The following is a 25,001-nucleotide window of genomic DNA, read 5'->3' on the forward strand; positions in this document are numbered from 1 at the left end:
AAAAAAAAAAAAAAAAAAAAAAAATTAATTTACTTTTGGAGATCATTTTTCCAGTAACATGAATCTTCTGGGAGGCAGGCTACATCTGTCTAAATCCTGTTTTTGTGAAATAGTGTATATGCAGGGAAAAATGTGGATAAATCAGACAGTTAACGGTGGTCATCTCTGAGGGTTGGGATAATGGTGGAGGCCATTCATCTACTTATTTATATTTTTAGTGCTTTTAAAAAAATGAGACGATACTACTTTTATAATCTGAAAAAAGAATATGATCGAAAAATAATTATATGAAAAATAAGGCTTTTTATCAAAAAAGTTTGACATGACTTGCTCCATGCTGGCTCCTCACTCACAATCGTTTCTTCCTAAATGCTCTGAAGTCTTCCTCGCACTGACATCAGCTGAGAGCTCTCTAGATCTCGAATTTCTGTAAAGCACCAATGAACCACTTGTGTCCTAGAGTTTGCATCTGGTTTCCATGTAGCTGGCGTGTTCCTTAGTTCTCTCCAGGCCTGGTAGTCAAAACATTTTAGGATGAGAGAAAACGTGCTCACTTTAAAGGAAAGGTTTCACTGCCAGCCTTTCCAGCCGTGAATACAACCTGCGGAGGACATCATGGCTGTCAAACTGTTTTAATTAAACGTATTTATAAAGAGAGATTCAAAAGGGACGTGGGCTGTTATCTCAATATGGCATTCGAGCTTTGCTTTTTAATTATTCCTAGAGTTATTTCTAAAAGCAGTGCTGCACTCAGTTTTAACCTTTCTGTCCCTTGCTGGCCCTTCCGGGTCTGTCCAAGGCGCCCTCTTCAGTTCCTTCTCTCCATGTTTTCCCTTTTTCCGTTCTTTCTGGAGCTCCTGCTTCTTCCCGGAGCTGGGAGGGGGTGGGGAGAGGCCGGCTTCGGCCCCAACAGCTGCAGGAGCGACTTGGCTTCCTGCAGGCCCAGGCCGCCTGCTTCTTCCGAGGGCTCTCCGAGTTTGGTGTCCAGCAGCTGCCAGGAGGGCCCCAGAGTCTCAAATGCTTTCGGATCTCACCTTATTACGGTCTTAAAAATGTCATCATTCTCCAAATTGACAAGCTGTCTACCCAGGATGATGTCTAGGGAATGTTAGTTCTGTCTAGACGTTCCCTCTGTGACTGATGGTTCCTTGCGAATGTAAATGAAAGCAATGCAGGCACCTACGCCTCTCAAGGTGTTGCACTAACACCAGCACCGCTGCCCCCTGCGCGAGTGTTCGGCTTTGGTTGTTGGGGAACTGAACCGGGAGCGGGCTGTGCTCTGGTGGCAGAGCGCGGACACCCCGCCCCCGCCCTCCGGGGAGCCTGTTGCCTCCATCGGGAGTTTATGAGCACTTACTGTCTGTATTCAGGTTTACGACATACACGCAGCATTTCATTCTCCACCTTTGTGCTGGCTTGAGTGTGACACTTTAAAAGAAATGACTTCTGGGATGACTGCCCTTTGGAAAGAGTTGAGGAAAGTTCAAAAAAGGATGTCATGTCAAAAAAGGCCATGTTCTGACCAAAGGGGAAAGTTGATGAGACTATCCCATGACTCAGATTCCAGGGAATTAGCTGAGGGTTTCTGATGGGTTCTGCCTTGTGGCAGATGTGGATGGTGACAAATCCTGTTCTCAAGTTTTCCAGGCCAAGATCAGAGTAAGACTTTGTGTGTGTGTGTTTGGCATTTGACCCCATTCAAAGTTGCTTTCTGAGAGGTGTGGCCGCATGTAAAGGGACTCTTGTGATGTGGTACAGGCTTTAATGCTTATAACCAAGCTGTCAACTGGCCACATCTCTGGAGCATGTGGTTCTCCTTTCAACCAGCAGCCCGAGTCCTTACCCTCAGGCAGAGGCATGGAACCCGGTCTTAAGAACACACTGTCTGGAGCCAGACAGCCTGGAGATGGACGTTCAGTTCTGTCATACACCAGCAATGACATTTAACCCATTCGTTCCTTGGTCTTTCCATCTGTAAAATGGGTAGAGTAATAGTACCTCCCACAGGGTGGTTGTGAAATTGAGTGAAACAAAGACCTGGCTCTGTCCTGTGGGTGGTACTGTCACCGACCCTCCTGAGTGGGTCCCCAACAAGGTCCTCATGTCCGTGGTCACTTGAGCCAATAGAACGAGAGGCAGTTTGGTTCAGAACAAAGGAAAATGTTATCCTCTGATCAGAGAACCAACAGGGGCCAGCCCGCTCTGCACACACGCTCTCCTGCCAGGTGCTGGAAGGGGCTGCTTTATAGGGATCTGGTGAGGGGAGGGGCGGGGCTCTCAGGGGCGGGGCTCTCAGGGGTGGGCGCAGGCGCAGGCGCAGGCGCAGCATCTCTGCACACGACACCGCCCGCACGCCACCATCTTGAATCGCGTTGTCTCAGGCGGCCCTTCGGCCCACTGCCGGGCGCCGGGGTGTCCAAGCCGCCGTTTTCCACCAGGAACCCTGGTCTGAGGCGCCCGGTGCGCGGCCTCTGCACGCGGCCCCCTGCGAGCCAGTGAAGCTACACTGAGCAGAGAGGGAAGCAAGGTTAGACTTAATTTTATTACCAGTTTCTATCTTCATTTCCCGGGAATTGTTGACGAGCGTGGCTGGCACAGGCCCCTCCTCCGCCGCCTGTCCTGCGCCTTGGTGGTGAGGTCCTGTCCTGCGGCGCCTCCGGCAGAGCGCGGGCGCTGTGACCCAGGGCAGGAGCAGAGCGTCTCCTCAGCCGCCGTTGGGTGTGCGTGGCTGTCCCCAGGCCTCGACCCCGGCTGACTGTGCACATCCCTGAGGGGCCCTCTTTCCTCTAACCCCCCGGGGACGAAGGACACCAGACAGTTTAAGAGCCGTGGCCCACGTATTAGCAAGAGAACAGGGGTCCTGAAAGTGCGGGCACCTGGGTCTCGGGCCCTGGCGCGAGGCTCCTGCTCGCACCGGAGGCAGTTTTCGGCAGTTTTCGGGCAGAGAAGCGTCCGGTGGGGGAGGGGCCGTCCCCGAGCGGTCAGGGGCCGCGGCCCCGGGGCGTGTCTGGCGGTCGGAGCTCGGGGCCCCTTCCGTCCAGTGTGGCTGCCGGGCAGGACCGTGAGGGTCGCGGGGCGGGCGCTGGGCTTGCGGCCAGCGGTTTTCCAGGTGTAGGTGCCCCCCGCTCCTGGCGGGAAGGGGTGGGGGTCGGGTGCTGGGTGCGGGCAGCACCCGGTCGCCGCACCCGGGAGGGCGGTCTTAGTCCCCGCCAGCTGGCGGCCGCACTTGAGTTGTTCCATTTCCAGGGGGCTGAGGTGGCCCTTCTCGGGGGCTTGGAGGCGTGGGTCTACCAGCCGTGAATTCACACGCACTTAACCTTGACTCGTCCCCTGGGGCCACCGCACGAGGCTCCGGGCGGTGGGAAGCAGGTCGGTCCACTTCTCTTGAGTGTCCTGACAGCGCTTGGCTCAGGCTCGTTCCGAGGTCTGATGGGTTCCCTCTACTTTCCCCAACGACAGGGGGTCTCCAGGATAAGAGCAAGGTACCTCTTATGCCCAGGGCACTTGTTATCCCCTCTGTCGCCTGAGACACAGACGCTGGACCCTTGTTACCTTGTAGGGATCCTGGGAGCCCATCCTGGGGATTCTTTCTTTCAGCAGCGCCTTAGCCGCTGTGGCTGCCATTTGGGTTCCGGCAGGGAGTGCTTCCAGCCACCCCGAAAACGTGGCCACCAGCACCAAGAGATGCCTGGAATTGCCCGGTGCTCTCGGCACGGCAGTGAAGTCACCCTGCTGCTCTTCTGCAGGATATGTCCCTCTGGCCTGGACGGGCTTTATCCGGGGGCCTCGGGGGGCTCTGGTGATGGTGGGGTTCGTTGTGCGGAGGGGGCAGTTCTCAACCATCCGACTCCACGCCGGGAGTTACCGTGACCTCAACTAACCAGTTATACAGGGCTTCCCTCCCGTGGTGAGCACCTTGATGAGCCTCCCTGGTGGCCGACAAGTTGCAGTTTGGGGAAGCTAGTGTCGGTGCTCGTTCACTAGCCACCCATGGCCTCCTAGCTCTCATTTTTAGGATTGGTCTAATTCTTCCTCCGTGTAGACTAGGGGATAATTGGATGGATCTGGCCTTCGAGGTATGACGGGTAGCTGCCAAGTTCCTGGTTCTAGGGCTGCTCTCTGGCAGTTGCATCCACCTTGTGGTTTCCCTTTATTATCTCTGCACCCCTCTTGGGGACCCCTGCAGTGAATCACTGCCACTTTGGGGGACGCTGTACTGCTTCTAAGAGCTTCAGTATGCTTAAGCCATGTTTCACGAGTTCATTCTGTGCAGTAAGCATCCCTCTTTCCGTCCAGGTAGCCGTGTGTGTGTGTGTGTGTGTGTGTGTGTGTGTGTGTGTGTGTGTGTGTGTGTGTGTGTGTGTGTGTGTGTGTGTGTGTCGAGATCTTCCCTGTCCCAAGCTCTGAGGCTCAGGTGAGGGCTACCAGCTCTGCCTTTGGGGCAGAAGTCCCTGGGGGGAGGCTTCTTGCATCTGTGACTTGGGTCTGGGAGGTCACTGTGTATCCCACCAACTCTTTTCGCTCTCTCATAAAGCTGCTTCCATATGTGAACCATTCCTCTTTGGTGTTTGGGAGAGGCTCACTTCCTGGCTCGGGGTGGCTGGACTAGATCTTGTCTGTGGTTTCTGTACAGTCATGCTCCAGGGTCCCCTGTGCTCCAGGGTTTCTGTGGGTAGCAGGGTGGCAGGATTTAGCGTGTGACAGGTGTTTTTAGTAGCCACTAGGTTGTGTTAAAGCGTAGCCTGGACTTGAATCGACCTTTGGGGGACAGCCATTCAGTTCCCATAGAGCTGGGGTCCACACCGTGGTCGGCTGGCCGCATGGCAACCTTTCAGAGCTGTAGCGGCCGCTACGGAGGCAAGGGGGCCACCACTGAGCGCCTTGATCTGATTGCCCGAGTAAGGGGTCATGGTTTCTGAGCCAGTACCCCAAGGGCGGTGCCCCTTCTCTCACTAATAGAAAGGTCCTCCCGCCCAGAGGACACAGAGGTGCCGGCACACGCTCTCCGGCCAGGCGCTCGGCAGGGCTTCCTTGCGGGGTCTCCTCAGGGGTAGGGGCCGGGCTCCCGCAGGGCAGGCGCGGCGTTGCTGCGCGCGGCCCCTGCCGCCAGGGGGCAGCGCCGTGGCCTGGGGGCTTCTGCGCACGCCCCAGAGCTGAGGTGTGGGCGCCACCCTTCCGCTCGAGAAACGCGGGCCTGAAGGGCCAGGTGCGCGGCCTCTGCTCGTGGCCCCTGTGAGCCAGTGAAGCTACGCTGAGCACAGAGGAGAAGGAAGAAGGTTAGACTTCCTTTTACTACCCGGAGTCTATTTTCATTTCCGGGGAACTGTTAATGGGCTTTGCTGGCAGCAGTGCTACAAGGGAGGTGCAGTGAAAGCAGGGCTGCTTTTTGTCGCGGCTGCTTGTTAGTGATGGGCAATTTTCAGCCCCCTGCCGAAGTCCAGTAAGAACAGTGATCTTGGAGAATAACCGTAACAGCAACTGCCAGCGTTTATGGGGCGCCTGCTACGTGCACGGCCACCCCGGAGGAGAGGCCCCCCGCACCTGGGTGCCCCCGTCGCTCTGCTCTAGCGCCGGGGCCGGGTCGGTGACATGAGCTCAAGGCTGCCTCCGGAGCATTTCATTGTCCAGCAGCCTTTATAGAAATCATCTGTCATGAATTGCCTCAGAGCGAAGAAAAAGGTCGTCTCTCTTGGTGTTTCTTTCTGTGAGACGGGCACCTGGGCTTTACGCCTGGGGACTCTGATCCAGTAAGTTTGGGTAGGGTCAGATAACTGTGTTTTTAAAATGCTTCCTCCCCCGCCCCCCGTGGATCTGCAGCACAGCCGAGGTTAGGAACCCCTAGTGGGGCTCTTCACCCTTCCCCGTGTGCCCTGATGGTTTGGCATCGTGGAGCTAAGGTTTGTGGTCAGTTACAGCTCCCTGCTGTTGACTCAGTGCTTGTGCCTCCACAGTTCACCAGTTGAAGCCTGGCGCCCAATGCAGTGGTATTAGGAGATGGGCCTTCGGGAGGTGATTAGGTCATGAGGGTAGAGCCCCCGTGAATGGGATTAGTGTCCTTATAAGAGACCCCAGAAAGCTCCCTCCCTCCGTCCACCAGGTGAGGACACAGTGAGAAGGAAGTGGGCTCTCAGCAGACACTGAATCTGCAGGTGTCTTGAGCTTGGACTTCCAGCCTCCAGAACTGTGAGAAATAAATTTCTGTTGTTTATAAGCTGCCCAGTCTGTGGTATTCTGTTTTAGCAACTGGAATGGTCGAAGATACCTCCTTTTACTTAGGTTTTCTGATAGAATTTTTACTCCCTTTTCACGCCTCATCTCTTGTTCTTTAATTTACCTTCTTTTAATAATTTTAAAGTTCATGTATCATTTATTGTAAAAAGCCTCAAATCTGTTTTCGGCAAAAAAATAAATTAGTGGGAGAGTGAGCGTAATTGTCCATCTGAAGTTTTCAACAGGTTTTCTTGCAAATTCTCTTCATTCTTTCTATCATGAGTTTGCCTACCTTTGCCATTTTGGGGTAATAGTTTGAAAAACTAAACAATTACAATCATTTGTTTTTAAAAAGCATTAATATGTTCTAAAGGGAGAGTGGCTCACTTTCAAATGTCTTGAGGTGCCGTAACTGTGAAGAGAGACTGTTCTAGGTGCAGGAGTTCAACCCAGAGGTAATGAGATTGGAGAAGCCATAATGAGTTCAGAGGAAGGTGCTGGGATAAGTACAGTCACAGGCGTTGTCAGCCTAGGGTGGGGCCTCTCTCATCTCATGGTCCTCCCGCCCCAGCCCACAGATGTAGCTTTAGGTGCACTCCTGGTTTACAGTAGTCAACATGCAGCAATTATTTCATGTTTGTCAACAATATGATACAGGACTTCGGTGAAGATGAACTTGGCCTGGGTCCCTGATAAACGCATTTCCAATCAGCTTCCCTTGCTTTGAAGCGGTCTTCATCCAATAACAAGAGACGATTTCAAAGGTCATTGCAAGATTGCAAAATAATGAGTCCAGACACGTGTTGTTATATGTGGGATGGTGACTGATTGGGGCTTGGATGAAATGACATTGGCGTCAATCCAGAGCTGGGTCTAGATTCAGAGAGTAATACACATGTGACCGCTTGCAGGCATTTTTCTGGTCTTATTTTCTACATAGAAAAAAAGAGCATGTTTTTTTCATTTAGTGTGAAAAATACTCCAATACCACCAGACTATAAAATTGATTGGATTGATGGAATGGTTTCTAAGTTAAATTTTGAGTAATACTGATAAACTTCTATATTGTTTCCTCGGCTATTATTCTGTGTAAGTGATTTCCAACTAAGTTTAACTAGCTTTTCATTCCAGGGGTGATCATAACCCAGCTATTTAATTTGGGCAGCCCCTCCCTGTTTTCCAGGAAATCACACTTTTCAAGCACCTGCTCTGTGTACACTTTTGCCCTAGATACTGTCACTGTCCTTTAGGAATTCACCGTTGAATTGGGACAATACATTATGAATACAGTACAGAGATGAAAATGACTAGCAGTACAAAGCAGTGTAAATTAACTGTGACACTGGAGGTGGAAACACAGGTTGGCAAGAATTCAGAGGCTGGAATAATCACATGGGTTGGTGAGATCCGTGAAGGCTTCCCCAAAGCGGTGTGAGCTGGTCTATGGGAAAGCAAATCTTTGGATATTCCTGGATAGAGCCTCTCCCCTCCAGCCACGGTGGTCTGTGCACCCGTGGAAATGTCTTTCGCCTTTCACCGCCACTTTTGCCAATACCATTCCTCTCTCCTAGAATGTCCAACCTCTTTCTCCACTTAGGGTAATTCTCCCCAAGTTTCTAAACCCAGGTTGTGTGGCTCCTTGAATAGGTGTCTTAGGAATGTGAACTTTCTGTTAATGGGAATCGCTCCCTACTTTTGAGTAGGGTTGTAAAATGATAAGTATGAACCAAGGCTGAATTCAACCTTGAATTGAGGAGAGAATCATTTCCAAACGTTCAACACAACAGGCTTATGCCTCCTATTTATTAAAATAATTTCTTTATTGATTAGCCCTTATGTGAGAAGGGAGCTAAAGACAAGGCAACTTTAGCCAGTAGCGGGAAATCTAAAGGTCTCTCCAGATTCTAGATCCCAGATACAGTGTCTGGAGGTATATTTGGTTGTCACGATTTGAGGGCATGCTACTAGCATCTAGTGGGTGGAGGCCAGGGACACTGCTAAACGTCCTGCAACGCACAGGACACTCTCTCCACAACAAAGAATTATTTGGACTAAGATGTTAATAGTGCTGAAGTTGAGAAACCTTGCACTGGAGGAAATTAGAAGTGACTGACTGACACACAGTCAGTCTAATTCTAATTCCAAATGCTTGGAAAGATTTATCTCAGAGGAAAGAAAAAGTAGCAAATCTGTTCAGCTTACATTTTGACCAGAAAATAAAGTCAAAGGAAGACTTCAGCTCATTCATCAGATGCCCTATTGCCAACCCCTTTCTGCCTGTACAGCTGTTTGGTACAGTTCGGTACAGAGCTGACAGTCTGACTTTGACTACACAGGTATCAATGCCAAACAGATGACCTCAGGGAAAGCACGCCGTCGAGTCATTGCCAAGAAGCACCCTCATCCCTCCTTGGGCGTGTCAAGTGTTCCCACCTTCCCAGGTGTGACCAGGTTAGACAATTCTCCCTAGTTCCCATTTCTCTCTGGAGGAAATGCAACTCGTTTGGCCAACGCTGGGGAGGGACAGAGGTCCATTAGAAATCTTGAGGGGAACCCTGAAAACTTCTTTCTGGATTTTCTCGTCATAGGGTTGTGGTCTTGGCTGAACAGAAGCTGTTGATGAACCTTAACTATTGTTGTGCATGTTTATAATACTTTTATTTGGGGGGAACCAGGGATCAGAGGTTGTTTTAACTTTATTTTGATGATGTGTAAAATTTATGTTCATGTTTTAGTAACAGAAATGACTTGCACACTTATATGTCAGTTGTATTGGTGAGCATGAAAATGAATGAATGAATTAATGAAAATTACTAACTAATCAATAGTATTTATTGCATGTCAGTTATGTACCGAAACATAAGTATTAGGTACAGTGTCATAGGGATTCATAGTCTGGTCTAGGAGACAGTTCAGTAAAAAGATAATTATAATACAGTGTGCTAAGTGCTGTGGCAGGACAGTTGTATGGCACTATGGGGGCATGGTGAGAAGTCCCTTAAGCTGAGACCTGAGACTTGAAGGTTAGTAGGAATTAGTGATAAAAAAATGTATGGGGGATAAACATTAAGGTCCTACTGTATAGCACAGGGAACTATATTCAGTATCCTGTGATGAGTCATAATGGAAAAGAATATGAAAAAGAATTATATATATGTATAACTGAGTCACTTTGCTGTACAGTGGAAATTAACATAACATTGTAAATCAACTAGACTTCAATACAACTTTTAAAAAGTGTATGGGAGGGCTTCCCTGGTGGTGCAGTGGTTGAGAGTCCGCCTGCCAATGCAGAGGACACGGGTTCGTGCCCCGGTCCGGGAAGTTCCCACATGCCACGGAACAACTGGGTCCGTGAGCCACAACTACTGAGCCTGCGTGTCTGGAGCCTGTGCTCCACAGCAAGAGAGGCCACGATAGTGAGAGGCCCGTGTACCGCGATGAAGAGTGGCCCCCGCTTGCCGCAACTGGAGAAAGCCCTTGCACAGAAACGAAGACCCAACACAGCCAAAAATAAATAAATAAAAAAAACCCCAATGAACCGACATTTAAAAAAAAAAAAAAGTGTATGGGAGAGTGGAGGAGGATGGGGTGGGAGATGTTATTCCACTAAGAGTGGCAATCATGTGCCAAAGCTCACAAGTTAGAAAAAGCATGGAGTGTTCAGTGAACTTTAAGATGCTCAGCAGAGCTATTTTGAAGATGTAGTTTAGGATTCAGTAACATTTGTAGGTGAGAAGTTCATTCATTGGACAGATTAACTAAGGGCAGTATGTAGAGCAGGGAGAGGACAGGACCTGAGAGACACACAAACAAGAGATGGGCAGAAGAGGAAGAGCCGAGACTTATGCAGTTTGGCCAGAGAAAGTAAAAAGCTAAGCCATAGCTGGTAGAAAACATGTGCAGTACCAATATGTGAAGAACTTTGACAAATCAATACAGAAAAAATTAACAACCCAATGGATAAATGGACCAAAGAAAGGAAAAAGCGTTTCACAAACAAATGAAAGGATCCTCAACCTTGTTGGTCATCTGGGAAATGCTAAATAGAGCCACAAAAGATATCATTTCTCACCCACGAGATTAGAAAAGTTAGAGTCTGACAATACCAAACACTGGCAAGAATGTGGAGCAATGAGGACTCTGATATCCCGGTGATGGGAACGTACATTAGTGCAACCTTTGGGGAAAAAAATTGGCATTAACCTAGTAAATATGAAGATGTATGTATGTTACATATTCATGGGTGCCAGGAGGCATGTGACAATGTGGTTTATAATAACAAAAACTGAAAATAAAATATCGATAGTAGAATAGAAAAAAAATTTTGGTCTACTCACACAATAGAATACTATAGAGCAGTGAAATTGAATAAACAGCAGGTCTGTGTATGTTATGGGTTGAATTGTGCCCCCATAAAATTCATATGTTGAAGTCCTAACCCCCACTATCTCAGGATGTGACTGTATTTGGGTATAAAGTCTTTAAAGAGGGAAATGAATAAAATGAGATCATTAGGCTGGGCCTTAATCCAATATGACACATGTCCTTACAAGAAGAGGAAATTAGCACACAAAGAAGGAAGACCATGCGAAGACACAGCGAGAAGAAAACCATCTACAAGCGAAGGAGAGAGGCCTCAGAAGAAACCACCCCTGCCAGCACCTTGATCTTGGACATCCAGCCTCCAGGACTCTGAGAAAACAAATTCAGTTGTTTTAAGCCGCCCTGTCTACAGTACTTTCTTATGGCAGCCCTAGCAGACTAATACAATGGGTCAATATTAATGGATCTCAAAAATATAAGGTTGGATGAAATTGCAAGTCACAGAACACTAACAGTGTGATTCCATTTAGGTAAAGATTTTTTTAAAAAAGAGTACTTTAGGACCACAGACACATATACACACATAACAAATTCTTACATTCTGACACTCCTTTAAAAGATGGAGCTTAATTCCCCTCCCCTTGAATGTGGGCTGAACTCAGTGGCTCACTTCTGATGAATAGAAAAGCATAAGTAATGAATAGTGTGTGACTTTTGATACTAGGTCATGAAGGCAGTGTGGCTTCCTTCATGCCCTTGCCTGGATCACTTGCTCTGGGGGGAAGCCAGGTGTCATGACACTCAAGTAGCTCACGTGGCAAGGACCTGATGCCTCTTGCCAACAGCCACGTGAGTGTGCCATCTTGGAAATGTATCCCCAGTCCCAGTGAGGCCTTCAGATGACTGTGGCCCGGGCTGAAGTCTTGGCGGCAACCTCATGAGAGATCTGGATCCACAACCACCCGATGAAGCTGCTCCCAAATTTGTGACCATGAAACCTGTGAAGTAATAAATGCGTATTTTTTAAGCTGCTAAGTTTTGGGATAATTTTTTACACAGCAGTAGATAACTAATATAGTACACTATAGAGAAAAAGCAAGAGAACGATCAACGTAAATTTCAGGATAATGGTAACCTCTTGGGTGGAGGTAAGAAGATGCAATTAGGCAGGGGAACATGCACACTTCAAAGATACTGGTAATGTTGTTGTTTATTTATTTTTAATTTGGGTATCAAGCACCTGTGTATTCCTCTTGTTATTTTTTAAAAACTGTATAGATCTGTGTTATATACAAACACACATGTCTTTGGTGTATGGGAGCTATTTTATTAAAACAAACAAAAAACCCAAATAATTGTGGCCAGAGAAATAGAAAGAAATCCAAGTGTTAAGCTTCATGGCAGCTAAGAAATGAATGCAGACAAAGAGAGCAGGTAATGGTGCTTAAGGAGCAGGGCTGACCAGAGAAACCCAGGAGGGTGGCCAGACCGCACTGAGTTTGCAGACCGTAGGTGTGTAAATACCAGCCACCTAACAGGCTGAGTGGCTTCCCTGCAGCCATGCCCAGCATCCCACATTAAGCCTGCAGAACACACACCATAAATAGCCCTGAAGAGCAAAGTTTTGTCCTTGCTATCACACCCCAGCTTGTGTCAGAGCTTCCATGTAGTTCCCATAGTGTGTCCTTCCCTCTACGCTCAGCTGGGTAGATAACTCCTTTTCTTGTGCCTTTACCAAAATAACAACACCAACTGTTAACACGTACAGCACTTACCATGTGCCAGAAGCACCGTGTTAATGGTTCTCATGCATAACTTCATTTTATCTTTACCACCACCCTGTGGAGTAAGTACTCTTATTATCCCTATTTTATGAAAGAGGTTACACAGTAGTCATAGTGGGGCCAGGAGCTGTTTAACTCTAAAATGCCAGGGCACAACCAGCACTCCACACCACTTGTTAAGTGAGGGGTACGTACAGAGATCCCAGCCCGTGCTGCCGTTGATGGCAGTGTTGAAAGCCTACCTTCCAGCGTGATGGTATTTGAAGGTGGAGCCTTTAGGGGGTGATTACGATTAGATGAGGTCATGAGGCAGAGCCCTCAGAATGGGATTAGTGTCCTTATAAGCATCACCAGAGAGGGTGCTTCCCCTTTTTGCTTTCTGCTGTGTCAGGACACGACCAGAAGATGGCCGCCTGCACCCTGGAAGAGGGCACCCTGATCTTGGACTTCCAACCTCCAGAACTTTGAGAAATCTCTGTTATTTATAAGCCACCCAGTCTGTGGTACTTTGTTTTAGCAGCCCGAAGGGACTGAGACAGCCCATACCACCTGGGATCCCTTTCCAGTTTTATGCACATCTGTTCCCACATTGTTTTCAGTCCCAAGGGCCAGCACCTGTGTCTCTGTCACATGCATTGTCACAGGGCTGCCCCCAGCCTGCCAGAGTCTGCTCTGTCTGCGCTCACAGAGAGACAGAAGTGACTGGAAATTTGTGCTCTCCCAAGGGCAGCCTGAGGCCAATGACAAATGGGTGTGTGGGTATAAACAGCCCAGGTCCTTGGAGCTCCTCACGTGGGATCAAGCCAGAGGTTCCCTCTGTGGGCCTTTGTGTATGTGGCAGACGGCAGTTTCAAAGATGACCACAGTGGTACCTCCCACCCACATGCTCTTCTGCAGCGTGACCTTGCCTTAGGCCCATTGAGGTGTGGAGATAATTCCCCTCCCCTTGCATCTGGGCTGGGCTCAGTGATGGCTTGTAACCAGCAGAGTGCAGCTGAATCAGTAGAACTTTGCTGCTGACTTCTGCACCAGGTCAGAAGGAGTCTTGCAGCTTTGGCCCTGTTCTCTTGCAAGTCTTCTTCAAGACTTTGCCTCTTGGAAGACTTGCTCTTGAAACCCAGCAGCCGTGCTGTGAGAAGCCCAAAGCCACAGGGAAGGCCACATGTAGACCCACTGGTTAGACTCATCCCAGCTCAGTCATACTTGCAAGTCAGGAAGCTTCTAGATGGTTCTAGTCCCTGTTCGTTGAGCCATCCAGCCTTCGAGTTTCCCAGCTAAGGCCCTAGACATGATGGGACAGAAACAAGCTGTCCCATTTGCTGTGTTCAGATTCCTGACCCACAGAATCTGTTGGCATAATGAAAAGGGCAGTTGATGTCCACCACTAAGTTGGGATGGTTTGTCACGCAGCAGTGGGAAACTGCAGCACTAACTATTGCATCATTGCTTGGCTTTCTTCCTTTCCTGGTCTCCTACCAACATCTTCTGGGAACACAGCCCAGTAAACCTCTTTCATTCTCATGTATGTCTCAAGACCTGCTTCAGGGGAACCTGACCTAAGACACCCCATAGCCTCATCTAGCCTGGACATCGGAGCTGGAAAAAGGAGTCACCAGGAACTTGAAGGAAGAGCACAGACACATCTGTTGCTGCCCTTCACATCACCACTGAGGAAGTCTTACCTAGAAAACAAACACTTGGGTGCGTCCTTGGCCCTGAGTCAGTAGGTTGGAGTCTCTGGTGAGAGCGTGAGCATATCTGGTTATGGATTCAAGGGACAGAGAGAGGAGCCAGGACTGAGAAGGTGGAGGACAGGGCAGGGGGCTGATAAAAGCCGAGCTGGGCATCTGGACGGAAGTGGTTGGTCCAGACAGGACGTGTGGGAAGGGTTCCACCACGAGGCCAGTGTCCAGGTGAGACCAGGTGAGGCAGAAAGAGGTTCATAAACCTGGAGAACAAAAAAGAACCAGGGACAAGCACCAGAGGACACAGCCCAAGGTAGATAGTCAGAAATCTGACAAAGCCAGTTGGAGTGGATAAAACATGACACAGACACGGGGGCCCCCATGCCCCTCGGAAGCCTTGTTGGATGAGGTAGCATTTTCTCCTGGCTAAAGTCTTCTCGATGGTTCCTGTGGAAGCGACTCCTGTCATAGCCAGGCTGGTCTTCATGGCACACATGCTGGGGGTCACCAGCTGGGAGTGTGGACTTGGGCTGGCAGCTGCCCCACTAGCTGATCTGTGAGCGCAGGCGCGGCCCAGGGCACTGGAGCACTGAGGTAAATAGAGTCAGGAAGACTTGGCACACAGGCAGTAGCTGGCAGGCAGGGCTCTGTGGCTTGCCCTGCAGAGTGCCAGGGAAATTGGTGAAGGGGAAAAGCTTACTTATTTTTTCCAGGAAAGATGAACAAACAGAGAAGAGAAGTCAGGGCAATGCATTGGGGCCAGAGGCCTTGAGGTTGCTTTCCAGCCAGGGTTTTCATCTGGGAAGAGTGCTGATTCACAGGGCTGTCATGCAGCCTCCAGGGCTCCTTGCCCCGATGCACTTGAACTTCAGGAGGCGTGCCCTCCTGGACCCAGCCAGGGGTGGGGCTATGCCAGAGCACTCTACCAGCAGTGTCCAGACTCTCCAGGGCGAAAGGAGATGCAGGAAAGAGGGATTTAACAGCCCGCCTAAAAACAGTAATAAATTGGGTTTTTAAGGGTTACACAGGCATAAAAAAATTCACAAAGAATCTACATTAAAAATTAAATCTCCATCTCACCCCACCTCCTAGACCAGTTGTCCACCGACGACTGTCCTCAGTTTCTCATGCATCTTCTGAGATATTCTGTGCACACAGAAGCATGTATGTTTGTGAGGCCGTGCCCTTGCTTGCCAGTTTTCACACGTTTGACTGTGTACCATGTCCAGTGGTGTGCTGTAGCCAGCCCTGTCAGCTCGTAGGAGACCACTGTTCAATTTTCAGGAGTTTGGTGCGCTGGTTGTCAAGCACAGCCATTATTAAAAATCAAATTATATGACTTATTATTAAATATGTCATATTAAAACAAATACCCCAAACTCACAGCCTCCTAATTATTTTAATACATGTTTCTGTATCTATTTTATATTCCCGAGGTTATTTACACCTGTCGCATCTGTAGAGTGGAAATACTACACATCGTGTGCTGTTTATTTACACCCCTTCCCAGCTGTGCATTCAGTGAGAGTGCGTTTGTGGCTCGGAATTGGTCATGGTGGGAAGATTTACACCCTGGAAATCAGCAAACACTACACATCAGAGCGAGTTTTATTGTTCTGCTGATTATCTAGACCAGGGGTCTGCACACTTTCTCTGTAAAGGGCCAGATAGTAAATATCTGAGGGTTCGCAGCTACATGGCCCTCTGTTGCAGCTACTCAGCTCTGCCATTGAAGCACGGAAGCAGCCTTAGATGATATGTAGATGAATGGATGTCCAGACTGCATTTACGGACCAGACGGCCGGCCAGATTTGACTCAAGGGCTGCCCTTTGCTGACTCCCATTCTAGACTTCGGACAGTGGTGGGGAAAACGATAACAGAACAGATTCAACATAGAAGCATCGTGTCTGACTCTGTTATGTTTTGAAGAGTACCGAAAGGTGAGGAAATACTCTTCGATATTCAGAAACCGTGACCTCATTCAGCCAAGCAGCCCATGTCACCGATAAGCGGTGAAGTTCCAACATACATACTTGTTTTCTGTTCATTTCACTCATGAATAAAAAAGGAATATCAATCAGTCTTCGTGTACGAACACACTCATTGTCAATGATATGAGTGATTTCTTTGATGACTGAATAGTAATCAAACTTTATTCAGGGTCTGATTTTGTGACATGATTGTTAGTGATAGAATTATAAAACCGACAGTGGATTTTGTAAGAAATAGCAAGTGACATGGATGTTATAGGATGGAATTTACAATAAAGAATATTGTGTATTCTATTATTTATAAATTGTACATTAAAATCCCTCATATTAATAAAATTTATAATTATCGTATGTAATATACACATACTTTTTTTTTTACATTAGTATCAGCTCAGCATTGCATATAACTGTTCAGAATCTTACATTTATTCACAGTGTATTATGAAGAATCTTTCATACATTATTTTCAGCAACTATATTCTTTTCTCTTTTCTTTTTTTTTTTTTGGCTGTGCCGTGCAGCTTGCAGGATCTTAGTTCCCTGACCAGGGATTGAACCCGGGCCCACGGCAGTGAAAAGTTTTAACCACTGGACCACCAGGGAATTCCCGCAACTATATTCTTTTTAACAGTTTGTACTGTTTTAGATATGTTCCATATTTGTTTAACCATAGCCCTAGTGATGGGTATCTAGACTGGTTGTGAGTCTCACTGTTAGAAGCAGTGCTGCAGTGAACATTCTCATGCACAAGCCACTGCACACATATACAAATGTGTCTGTTGCCTAAATTTTTAGAAGCAGAATCGCTAGGCTAAAGAGTGCATGCATTTATAATTGTGATAGATGATGACAAATTGCTATTCAGAGAACCTGAACCAGTCACACTCCCACCTAAACTGCAAGAGAATGCTTGTTTCTCTATACCTTTGTCAATGTGGTATATTATCACACTTATGATTTTGGAAGTCAGATGACAAATTGCTTTTCAGAGAACTTGAACCAGTCACACTCCAACCTAAACTGCAAGAGAATGCCTGTTTCTCTATATCTTTGTCAATATGGTATATTATCACACTTCTGATTTTGGAAAATTTGATGGATGAAAATGGTACCCTATTGAAATTTAACTTGCATTTCATTTGTTATGAGGAAGAGTGAACACTCTTCATATGGTTAAACACCATTTGTATTATCAGCTATGCAAACTCTTTATGGTCTTTGCTCATTTTTTATTGTTTTTTTTTTCCACTAATATCCAAGATCCCTTTATGGCCTTCCCAACAGAATATGAGCTCCAAGAGGCAGGGAGTTTTAATTGGTTTGAATCCCCGAAAGCTTAGAATGGTGCCTGGCACATAATAGTTGCTCATTAAACATTTGTCGATTAATTAATTACTAAGGAGGTGCTTGTCTGTCATATATGTTGCCATATTCTCTCCCAGCTTGTCATTTGCCCTTTGACTTTGTGGTATTTTTTTCCCTTGCAGGAGTTTTTAATTTTTATACGTTTAGAAATCTTTTGTTTTATGCTTTTTGTACCTTTGCATCTTATTTGGAAAGATATTCATTTCTAAAAACAAATAAATTCTCCTGTGTTATCTCCTAGGAATTTACAGTTTGATTTTTTTTTAACATCTTTATTGGAGTATAATTGCTTTACATTGTGTTAGTTGCTGCTGTATAACAAAGTGAATCAGCTGTATGTATACATATATCCCCATATCCCCTCCCTCTTGTGTCTTCCTCCCTCCCACACTCCCTATCCCACCCCTCTAGGTGGTCACAAAGCACGGAGCTGATCTCCCTGTGCTATGCGGCTGCTTCCCACTAGCTATCTATTTTACATTTGGTAGTGTATATATTGAAACATCTGGAAATTATGTTAGAACAAGTGATAAAGTCAGCATCAAACTCAACGATTTTTCCATTTGGCTGCCCAGTTCTGACATACTCATTGAAGTATCTCCTTCCCCTGGTGGTTTGAAATTCCACTTTATCATCCACCAAATTCCCATATGTGGGTGGTCTATTTCTAGTCTCTCTATCCCTCCATCTGTGTATTCACATGCCAGCACCAGGCTGCTTTAATTATTAACGCCTACTCTTTTACATGGTGTTTATAGCCTCTGAGTGATCAAACTCACGTAAATATCACAGTATGATTAACCCATTTTTGGCCTTAGGCCTAAACATATAGTTTTTTAAAAAAGTGTATAAAGTGCTTTTGCAGACATTGTCTCACTTGACTTTTACAATACACCTGAAAGGGAGGTAGTGGTAGTGTTTTTGTTGTACCATTTTACAGATGAGGAAGCTGAGGCTCAGAGAGGTCAGGGGCTTTTTGCCCATGATCATTCACCTAATGGTTTGTGGGATGAAACTCCTGCTCTTCCCTATAGCAAAGTGGTGCTTAATGGAAAGATGCATTGTTAAAATTACAACTAAGACAGAATTACCCTGAGTCCTATAACCAAATCAAGTCAGTGATTTATTTCCACATATTTTCCTTGTTCTCCTGTATTCACTCCCTTATGCTGTCTTCCTTAGATTTAATGGAGATGCTCAGGTGAGTCAATGTCAGAGAACTTTGAAGAAGATAATGACTCATTTATTAAGAGATTCTTAGCACAGCTCCTGGCATCCAGTAAGTGCTCAATAAGTGACAGCTATATTTACATTCTTATTCTTATTTGTTTGATTAAGAGCATGAGCTTTCAAGTAGGACAGACCTGAGTTCCAGTCTTTACTCTTCCACTTATTAGCTGGGTGACCTTGGGCAAGTTACTTAACCTCTCTGAGCCTTGGTGCCCTCATATGTAAAGTGGGCCTTGTGATAAAACCTTGGGTTTTGTGATGATTAAATGAGATAATATACGAAGCCTCTATTAGCACAGTGTCTGGCACATGCTAATTCAATCAAAGTTAATGGTTTTCTCATTGATTATTTTCTTCTGATGATCCTAAACTTATTTCTCCACAAGTGGGGACATTTCCATATTCTTTTTCCAGGAAAATCAGGGATAGTTAATTCTTCAGTAATCCTTTATTCACGGACACACTCTTGCATACCTGATGACTCTCTGTTGCCTTATCTGAAAAAATGGAAATAAAAATCAATGGAGGAAACTCACTTTAATTTAGACTCCACTTATTCTTGCTGGACCCCACTGGATCTGTTTGCATTATTTGCCAAGAAAGGGTTGGTGAAATAAATTAAAAGCGTACATAAGACTTGGGAAGAGTCCGAAATAATTGAGGGAACGATTTCCAAGCATGCTTAAATATTTGAGGAGTACTCTGAGTACAGACAATTTATCTGAGATCTCTGAATCAACCATATCCATTTATTAACTAGTGATTACAGCTGCCTGTGTACAGTTATGGACTGAATGTTTGTGTCCCCCTCAAATTCCTGTGTTGAAGCCATAAGCCCCAATGTGATGGTATTAGGAGGTGAGGCCTTTAGGAGGTAATTAAGGTTAGAAAAAAGTCATGAGGGTGGAGGCCCCATGATGGCATTAGTGCCTTCATATGAGGAGGAAGAGACACCAGAGCTGGCTCTCACCCTCCCACTGCCATGGGAGGACACAGTGGGCAGGGGATCCCCTGCAACCTGAGAAGTGGGCCCTCACCAGAACAGAATTGTCCAGCACCTACTTTTGGACCTCCCAGCCTCCAGACCTGTAAGAAATGGGTCTGTTTTTTAAGCTGTGGTATTTTGTTGCTGCAGCTCAAGCAGACAGCCATGTTCCAGTCTCTCTCCCCACTCAGTGTGTTCTTAACGATAGGTCACACCCCATCCATCTGTAAGGCCACTGTGCCCAGTATGGCGTGCCTGTCCCAGGAGCAAGTTACCTGCCCATGACGGGTGCTCAGAGAGTGTTTGTAGAAATAGCGCATAGTCCAAGGACTTTTTGCTTGGAGATATTTGGTTACTCGAGACTCAGTGATTTGATTTATCTTTTTTTTTTTTTTTACATCTTTATTGGAGTATAATTGCTTTACAATGGTGTGTTAGTTTCTGCTTTATAACACAGTGAATCAGTTATACATATGTTCCCATATCTCTTCCGTCTTGCGTCTTCCTCCCTCCCACCCTCCCTATCCCACCCCTCTAGGTGGTCCCAAAGCACCGAGCTGATCTCCCTGTGCTACGCGGCTGCTTCCCACTAGCTATCGATTTTACGTTTGGTAGTGTATATTATGTCCATGCCACTCTCTCACTTTGTCACAGCTTACCCTTCCCCCTCCCCATATCCTCAGGTCCATTCTCTAGTAGGTCTCTGTCTTTATTCCTGTCTTACCCCTAGGTTCTTCATGATATTTTTTTTCTTAAATTCCATATATATGTGTTAGCATACGGTATTTGTCTTTCTCTTCCTGACTTACTCTGTATGACAGACTCTAGGTCCTTCCACCTCATTACAAATAGCTCAATTTCGTTTCTTTTAATGGCTGAGTAATATTCCATTGTATATATGTGCCACATCTTCTTTATCCATTCATCCGATGATGGACACTTAGGTTGTTTCCATGTCCTGGCTGTTGTACATAGAGCTGCAATGAACATTTTGGTACATGACTCTTTTTGAATTATGGTTTTCTCAGGGTATATGCCCAGTAGTGGGATTGCTGGGTCATATGGTAGTTCTATTTGTAGTTCTTTAAGGAACCTCCATACTGTTCTCCATAGTGGCTGTACCAATTCACATTCCCACCAGCAGTGCAAGAGTGTTCCCTTTTCTTCACACCCTCTCCAGCATTTATTGTTTCTAGATTTTTTGATGATGGCCATTCTGACTGGTGTGAGATGATATCTCATTGTAGTTTTGATTTCGAGTTCTCTAATGATTAATGATGTTGAGCATTCTTTCATGTGTTTGTTGGCAGTCTGTATATCTTCTTTGGAGAAATGTCTATTTAGGTCTTCTGCCCATTTTTGGATTGGGTTGTTTGTTTTTTTGTTATTGAGCTGCATGAGCTGCTTATAAATTTTGGAGATTAATCCTTTGTCAGTTGCTTCATTTGAAAATATTTTCTCCCATTCTCAGGGTTGTCTTCTGGTCTTGTTTATGGTTTCCTTTGCTGTGCAAAAGCTTTGAAGTTTCATTATGTCCGATTTGTTTATTTTTGTTTTTATTTCCATTTCTCTAGGAGGTGGGTCAAAAAGGATCTTGCTGTGATTTATGTCATAGAGTTTTCTGCCTATGTTTTCCTCTAAGAGTTTGATAGTTTCTGGCCTTACATTAAGGTCTTTAATCCATCTTCAGCTTATTTTTGTGTATGGTGTTAGGAAGTGATCTAATCTCATACTTTTACATGTACCTGTCCAGTTTTCCCAGCACCACTTATTGAAGAGGCTGTCCTTTCTCCACTGTACATTCCTGCCTCCTTTATCAAAGATAAGGTGACCATATGTGCGTGGGTTTATCTCTGGGCTTTCTATCGGGTTCCATTGATCTATCTTTCTGTTTTTGTGCCAGTACCATACTGTCTCGATTACTGTAGCTTTGTAGTATAGTCTGAAGTCAGGGAGCCTGATTCCTCCAGCTCTGTTTTTCGTTCTCAATATTGCTTTGGCTATTCGGAGTCTTTTGTGTTTCCACACAAATTGTGAAAGTTTTTGTTCTAGTTCTGTGAAAAATGCCAGTGGTAGTTTGATAGGGATTGCATTGAATCTGTAGATTGCTTTGGGTAGTAGAGTCATTTTCACAATGTTGATTCTTCCAATCCAAGAACATGGTATATCTCTCCATCTATTTGTATCATCTTTAATTTCTTTCATCAGTGTCTTATAATTTTCTGCATACAGGTCTTTTGTCTCCTCAGGTATGGGTTTATTCCTAGATATCTTATTCTTTTTGTTGCAGTGGTAAATGGGAGTGTTTTCTTGAGTTCACTTTCAGATTTTTCATTTAGTGTATAGGAATGCCAGAGATTTCTGTGCATTAATTTTGTATCCTGCTACTTTACCAAATTCATTGATTAGCTCTAGTAGTTTTCTGGTAGCATCTTTAGGATTCTCTATGTATAGTATCATGTCATCTGCAAACAGTGACAGCTTTACTTCTTCTTTTCCGATTTGGATTCCTTTTATTTCCTTTTCTTCTCTGATTGCTGTGGCTAAAACTTCCAAAACTATGTTGAATAAGAGTGGTGAGAGTGGGCAACCTTGTCTTGTTCCTGACCTTAGTGGAAATGCTTTCAGTTTTTCGCCATTGAGGATGATGTTGGCTGTGGGCTTGTCATATACGGCCTTTATTATATTGAGGAAAGTTCCCTCTACACCTACTTTCTGCAGGGTTTTTATCATAAATGGGTGTTGAATTTTGTCAAAAGCTTTCTCTGCATCTATTGAGATGATCATATGGTTTTTCTCCTTCAATTTGTTAATATGGTTAATCACATTGATAGATTTGCGTATATTGAAGAATCCTTGCATTCCTGGAATAAACCCCACTTGATCATGGTGTATGATCCTTTTAATGTGCTGTTGGATTCTGTTTGCTAGTATTTTGTTGAGGATTTTTGCATCTATGTTCATCAGTGATATTGGCCTGTAGTTTTCTTTCTTTGTGACATCCTTGTCTGGTTTTGGTATCAAGGTGATGGTGGCCTCGTAGAATGAGTTTGGGAGTGTTCCTCCCTCTGCTATATTTTGGAAGAGTTTGAGAAGGATAGGTGTTAGCTCTTCTCTAAATGTTTGATAGAATTCGCCTGTGAAGCCATCTGGTCCTGGGCTTTTGTTTGTTGGAAGATTTTTAATCACAGTTTCAATTTCAGTGCTTGTGATTGGTCTGTTCATATTTTCTATTTCTTCCTGATTCAGTCTTGGCAGTTTGTGCATTTCTAAGAATTTGTCCATTTCTTCCAGATTGTCCATTTTATTGGCATAGAGTTGCTTGTAGTAATCCCTCATGATTTTTTTTATTTCTGCAGTGTCAGTTGTTACTTCTCCTTTTTCATTTCTAATTCTATTGATTTGAGTCTTCTCCCTTTTTTTCTTGATGAGTCTGGCTAATGGTTTATCAATTTTGTTTATCTTCTCAAAGAACCAGCTTTTAGTTTTATTGATCTTTGCTATTGTTTCCTTCATTTCTTTTTCATTTATTTCTGATCTGATTTTTATGATTTCTTTCCTTCTGCTAACTCTGGGGTTTTTTTGTTCTTCTTTCTCTAATTGCTTGAGGTGCAAGGTTAGGTTGTTTATTCGAGATGTTTCCTGCTTCTTAAGGTGGGCTTGTATTGCTATAAACTTCCCTCTTAGAACTGCTTTTGCTGCATCCCATAGGTTTTGGGTCGTTGTATCTCCATTGTCATTTGTTTCTAGGTATTTTTTAATTTCCTCTTTGATTTCTTCAGTGATCACTTCGTTATTAAGTAGTGTATTGTTTAGCCTCCATGTGTTTGTATTTTTTACAGATCTTTTCCTATAATTGATATCTAGTCTCATGGCGTTGTGGTCGGAAAAGATACTTGATACAATTTCAATTTTCTTAAATTTACCAAGGCTTGATTTGTGACCCAAGATATGATCTATCCTGGAGAATGTTCCATGAGCACTTGAGAAAAATGTGTATTCTGTTGTTTTTGGATGGAGTGTCCTATAAATATCAATTAAGTCCATCTTGTTTAATGTATCATTTAAAGCTTGTGTTTCCTTATTTATTTTCATTTTGGATGATCTGTCCATTGGTGAAAGTGGGGTGTTGAAGTCCCCTACTATGAATGTGTTACTGTCGATTTCCCCTTTTATGGCTGCTAGTTTTTGCCTTATGTATTGAGGTGCTCCTATGTTGGGTGCATAAATATTTACAATTGTTATATCTTCTTCTTGGATCGATCCCTTAATCATTATGTAGTGTCCTTCTTTGTCTCTTCTGATAGTCCTTATTTTAAAGTCTATTTTGTCTGATATGAGAATTGCTACTCCAGCTTTCTTTTGGTTTCCATTTGCATGGAATATCTTTTTCCATCCCCTTACTTTCAGTCTGTATGTGTCTCTAGGTCTGAAGTGGGTCTCTTGTAGACAGCATATATATGGGTCTTGTTTTTGTATCCATTCAGCCAATCTGTGTCTTTTGGTGGGAGCATTTAGTCCATTTACATTTAAGGTAATTATCGATATGTATGTTCCTATTCCCATTTTCTAAATTGTTTTGGGTTCGTTATTATAGGACTTTTCCTTCTCTTGTGTTTTTGTCTAGAGAAGTTCCTTTAGCATTTGTTGTAAAGCTGGTTTGGTGGTGCTGAACTCTCTCAGCTTTTGCTTGTCTGTAAAGGTTTTAATTTCTCCATGCAATCTGAATGAGATCCTTGCTGGGTAGAGTAATCTTGGTTGCAGGTTTTTCTCCTTCATCACTTTAAATATGTCCTGCCAGTCCCTTCTGGCTTGCAGAGTTTCTGCTGAAAGATCAGCTGTTAACCTTATGGGGATTCCCTTGTGTGTTGTTTTTCCCTTGCTGCTTGCTGCTTTTAATATGCTTTCTTTGTATTTAGTTTTTGACAGTTTGATTAATATGTGTCTTGGCGTATTTCTCCTTGAATTTATCCTGTATGGGACTCTCTGTGCTTCCTGGACTTGATTAACGATTTCCTTTCCCATATTAGGGAAGTTTTCAACTATAATCTCTTCAAATATTTTCTCAGTCCCTTTCTTTTTCTCTTCTTCTTCTGGAACCCCTATAATTCGAATGTTGGTGCGTTTAATGTTGTCCCAGAGGTCTCTGAGACTGTCCTCAGTTCTTTTCATTCTTTTTTCTTTATTCTGCTCTGCAGTAGTTATTTCCACTATTTTATCTTCCAGGTCACTTATCCGTTCTTCTGCCTCATTTATTCTGCTATTGATCCCATCTAGAGTATTTTAAATTTCATGTATTGTGTTGTTCATCGTGGCTTGTTTCATCTTTAGTTCTTCTAGGTCCTTGTTAAATGTTTCTTGCATTTTGTCTATTCTGTTTCCAAGATTTTGGATCATCTTTACTATCATTATTCTGAATTCTTT

The sequence above is a fragment of the Lipotes vexillifer genome, unplaced genomic scaffold (genome assembly GCF_000442215.2).
Source record: "Lipotes vexillifer unplaced genomic scaffold, Lipotes_vexillifer_v1.1 scaffold1162, whole genome shotgun sequence".
NCBI lineage: Eukaryota > Metazoa > Chordata > Mammalia > Artiodactyla > Lipotidae > Lipotes > Lipotes vexillifer.